Raw genomic sequence first — 5,797 nt, forward strand, 5'->3', positions numbered from 1 at the left:
AAGAGTTAGATTTATGCATTTTATTGGTAGGGATTTAAAGGTAATTGTTTATTCTTGAGAAGATCAGCTCAGGGTTTGGTTGTCCGTGTGTAATTCGGCGACAGTACACAGTGAGTAATAACTGCTTGGTGATGATCCGGAAGTGAAATCTGTGTTCTGTTTACATGCTGCTCTGTTTACAGTCCAACCTCTCCAAAAAATTGCAGGTGAACCTTTGAGAAGAACTTACCGTGAAGTCATCTTTGAAGGTATTTTAGATTAATATATGATTTGTATTGATTGTCACACATTGGAAAGATATTTCCGAACTGAGAAACAAATCTAGATAATTGCGTTCTATATCCTGTCAGTGCAGTATTTGAGTAAAGTTTAAATTGGTATATAATCTTTACCATTAATGATAGACACATGTAAATTGAATATGTTATGTATATTAACTTTGGAAATATAAGAATGAAATTAAAAATTAAAAATTAATTTGTATTTTAAAAATTTAAATGAAATTTACCCCCCCACCCACATATATAATATTTTTTGGGAATGATATTAAATGATATCAGCATGTATATATTCGTACACCATATACAAGCTCCAATGATGGATATTTGTCAAATTTTGTCAGAGAAAATATCTTTGTAAGTCAAAATGAGACCTTCATTTAAAATAAACGAAGACAAAATTATATTTTGTATTGGTCATTCAAACTATTTAATAGTGGTCCAAGCAGTTAATTTATGTGTTTATGATGAGGTGACTTCCTGCGTAACACATAACTGCTTGTATAGCCTTCGGTAATTGTTTATAAACATAGTCATATGGTATTTAGTGAGAGGACATAGATGCAAACTTGATACTAGAACCTACTAAAGTTCTCTACTAAATCATTTTAAACTGTCCGAGAATGAAATGCAGGTCAAAGGGATACAATATGCTTCCCCCAGGTATATTTACCCTTGGATGTAAGAAAACAACAAAATGATGTAAGTTGAACACAAAATGCATTCCATTTTATTGTTCAGTTTGGTTAAGATATTGATTTTTGTAGTTCCGCATTGTGGCCTATATGATGTTATGGGAATTCTAATGATCCATCTTGCTTTATGCATTATTAATTACAAATAATATATGTTAACTGACAGACTAAAGATTACAAAAGAAATATTCAAGCAGATTATTTGAATTTAACTTTGTACAACTGATCTTAACATGGTTAAATATCCCACATGAACAAATATCTGTATATTTTAGAATGTTTGGGATCAAAAGTTCACATTCAGTACATCATTTAGGCTGACATTGTACCTATAGTGAATCTGTAAGGCACATTTCTGGCTGTGTGCACTGAAAATATCCCAAAATGTTATTTTCATCATAAACATGCCTATGCATGTTAACATTTTTCAATTTAGTACTTTGACAGAGAGCGGTATAATAGCATTAGCTGACTGCTGATTTCACCGAATCATTGAGCTTAACAATTGGTAACAGCACTCTTAAGAATTCACTATAAATGTTCAAACAGATCATTTGAATTATGTTTGCGCATTTGATCTTAACAAGCACATTGTATATGTCCCACATATGCAAATGTCTATCCTTGTTTACAAGTTTTGGGGACCAGAATTTCACATTTAGTTGATGGTATAGGATCTATTTGTACCTATCGATCTATGTGGCACATTTGGCTGTATTCACTTGCAATATCTAAAAGTATTATTTCCCCCATGAATAAGATTACTTATAGTAATATATTTTAATTTAGTACATTGTCGCCTGACTATCCTGTATTCTGGTATGGACTAATGTTTGCACCAATGATCAAACCTCACCGCCCCACCATTGCCTTAAACGTTATGATACATAGTCTACCTGATTAGTTATTTAACCTGTAAATGACTAAATATGGTTCTAGAAACCTCATTTACTTTTAGGATGAATTTATCACTTTAATACATGGCCATTGCTTCACATTTCTGAGTGTCACTCTGTCAAGTTTAATATTTTTTTGCCATGCTTGCAACCATAATGTTATTTTGAAATCACCACATCTAACAAATTTTAACTTCATTTACCTACATCTGACTGGTTTCTAGAATTAAGTGAAACTTGTTATATCTTTTCAGGTCTAGCCTGGTATCTTGAACAAGGTGTTAGAGTTGGATGAGCTTGGAAGCTCTCCAGTAGTCCGGTGGTGATAGCAAGTTTCCATAAGGACATGTGCAGTGTACTGCCGTAAGTGATCAAGATCAGTTCATATCACCACACTGGTATATATCACCTCAAAGTCATGGCTTAGGTCTTCATGAGAGAGATTAGCACCATTGTTCAGTAAAGTAGGGCCCATGAACAGCGTTTGGGGGTGGCAAGTGGGGCGACAGCCCCAGGCCCCGCTCTTGAGGGGGTCCCGCGCTTTAGGCCTAAGGTCGTCCTAATGAGTTTGTCAAGCTATATTCTCCGGAAAATTGGAAACGCTGATAAAGGCAGCACGTAATGCACGCAAAGTTGCGAGGTCAACTTAGTCAACTAGTCTAGACATAACCAATGTTTGCATGAGTATACCAATCGAGATACCGATACTCTGGCCCCGCGCGGTCATGGTTGGCCCACGGCCCCGCGTACTCCTAACGCCCCTCTGGTAAGGCCTCCCTAGAAACTGTATTTTCTTATCAGATTGTCGTCTTTTGTAGTTATCGACAATGAAATGGAATGCATTTTTGCTATAAAACATGGTAGTGGTCCCATCAGAACTTTAAATCTGAGTGCGCTTTCAGTTATACAAACAACTGCCTATGTACCGGACACAATAAATGTGGAACATAGCACCTGTCATTGTTTCTTTAGTGTGTACACCTATATGCATCTGGACAGGCATATTGCGGTTTGCTGCCAAAATCACTATGAGCTATGTTGATTCAACACCACTAGGAAAACTATTATCAGTTGTACAGACCCAAACTACCATTTGTTTTAAATACCTTTCATTAATCAACTTTGCTGTCTAAAATTTGTCAAACTGAGTTTTAAACTTGTATGAAAATTTAATTTTTCAATAAAATTTATTTTTAAGAAATTTAAATTTTTATTTAAAGTTCCATTTAAATTTAATTTATCAATATTTTTAAATATCAAACATATTTTCAGACAGGCCTTATCTTTTATTACAATTAGGTTCCTACTGCATTGGAAAATTCCTATAATTAAGGAATATATTGCATATTTGGTTTTAGCTTCTCAAGAGCACTTGGACCAAAACTTGCACCCTGTGGAACACCAGCACTACACTCTTTTTGACATGTGTCACATGTCTTGTTTGCAAGGAAATTCAAACAGACTTCATGTATAAAGTTGAAAAAGACGTGGCATGCAAACATAAAAGTTTGACTAAAATTGGGCCTGCCAGGAATCAGGTCACAATCAATAGTTCCGGTTCAGTACCCACGAATGTAGTTCTAGTCTATTTTTAGAACATTTTTCCTCTCTCATTTTGGTGGTGATAGAAGAGTTAGATTTATGCATTGTATTAGTAGGGATTTAAAGGTAATTGTTTATTCTTGAGAAGATCAGCTCAGGGTTTGGTTGTCCGTGTGTAATTCGGCGACAGTACACAGTGAGTAATAACTGCTTGGTGATGATCCGGAAGTGAAATCTGTGTTCTGTTTACATGCTGCTCTGTTTACAGTCCAACCTCTCCAAAAAATTGCAGGTGAACCTTTGAGAAGAACTTACCGTGAAGTCATCTTTGAAGTTATTTTAGATTAATATATGATTTGTATTGATTGTCACACAGTGGAAAGGTGAGTAATGAGAAACAAATGTAGAGAATAAATAGTAAAATTAAATGCGTTCTATGTCCATAATGCAGAGTAACTATGGAAGGTGTACATGCCTGACATCAATTTCAAGAACAACACAAGCCCGAAACACCTAGTTCACAAATGTATCCATATATTTACATAGTGAACAATAATAGCTGAAAAAGTCATACCATAGTCTTAAGTTAAGATATTTGCCAGGGGCCAATTTACGAAACTGTACCCTGCCACCAAAGTGATATGATACAGATTATGTAGAAATAAACTAAATGAATAAAGTGGTTCGAAATAGGTCAGGCTATCCAACGTTAACAGCTTGATGCATTGGTTCGGGTTTTGTTTGCTTTATATGACTGTATCTAGCAATTCCTTGTGAATATTATTTATTCGAGCCTGGTGAAAATTGGACAGAACGAGGCTAGCTGAGCATAGCTGCCTTAGCGCTAACTACATGGTGAAATGTCTTGAGAGGGATTAACAAATCCGCAAAGTATAAAATTAGAAGCTTTCAATATGACCATGGGTGAAAAAAGAAGTTTGAGCAACAAACAAGACTCCAAAAACCATAGCTTTTATGGCACAGGATCAGAAGACAGAATTACAGCATCAACCGTAGGAGAGATTTACAGACGACGCAAGGATCTCACCATCTTGGTGAGAAGGTTAAAATCAATTATAAATATTACAACTATAGCTATGCTCCAAGGGATCTCAATTGAATTTGAAGCAGCAAAGGCCTATGCAACACTCAAAGAAAACCAAAATAACCTCTATCCTTGCGGAGTGATTGTTAATTTCTGGTGGCCTTGGCATGCTGCAGGTCCAGACAAAAAGGTATAAAATCCCAAAGATATCCCACAATTTGGTTTATTAGGAATTAAGTGTCCTCAAGTAGGGAGTGTCCATGAGGTCAAATAATGGGCTAAAGAACAAAATATAGTTCTGAAATTGAAGAAAAATCACAAGTACTATTACCTGATTTTGACACAGCTTGCAGTTACCGGATTACAGTGGTGATCATCATTTACAAACCATATATTTCAGCCAAACTGTCCGGCAGCAAGTAAGAGACAAAGCAGATGACTTTTATTTTAATTACTATCTGTAACAAGGATCTTTAATTTCCAACATTTGACAATGATTACACAATGGGACCTCTAAAATTTGCAAGCAAACAAGCATCAGACCAAATTTGATTTATTGAATCAGTTAATGAAAGTGGAATAGGTTAATCAAATAAATATTTTCTTTTATACGTCTGTTCATACTTTTAATGTGAATCCTAAGCTTCACAATTCACTCTGTTTTTCTTCAATTTCGCCGATAATGAACTTCCTTTTACTGCTTAAAAAATCGGGTATATTCAGTGTAAAACCTTTTTCAGCCAAACCTTTACGAAGAATGAAACCTTTGTCTGCCATAACATCATCCCCTGGTTCTAGAAGATCAAATAAACCATATAATTTTGCAATTTCCACATCAGACATGCAACCAGTATAAGGTGAATATATGAGAGTTATTGCTCCATGAGGTGCAATACCCAAAGAACATTTAAATGTGTTGGTATTTTTGTAATTCGAAAAATGACGGAGTTAAGTAGAAGGGACGAAGGCTGTTGAGATCTTATCTATGTACAGTCAATTATAACTCGGGTGGATGGATACCAAGCTCAGAAACTTTTTGGTATTGATTTTTGAACAATCTCTCTTGGTAACCAAATAGGAATGGCACCAAGAGCAAAACACATAAAGTTAGTCCACGTGACAATTTTACGGCTTATGATTGCCAAAGAACAATTGAATCTAACACTGAGATCCTGTTCAAGAAGACCAGGTTTTAAAAGACAAAGAAACATGAACAATTCATCTATAAGGAACATACTATGTTTTCTACCTGCCAGACTAACAGTTTCACTACTTTTGTAGTAGGCACTCTGCATGGTTTGAGCTGATGGCTGAATACAATTAAAGAAAGCAGTAAAGGTG

The sequence above is a fragment of the Sinohyriopsis cumingii genome, unplaced genomic scaffold (genome assembly GCF_028554795.1).
Source record: "Sinohyriopsis cumingii isolate HCF-2022 unplaced genomic scaffold, ASM2855479v2 utg000244l, whole genome shotgun sequence".
Taxonomy (NCBI): Eukaryota; Metazoa; Mollusca; class Bivalvia; order Unionida; family Unionidae; genus Sinohyriopsis; species Sinohyriopsis cumingii.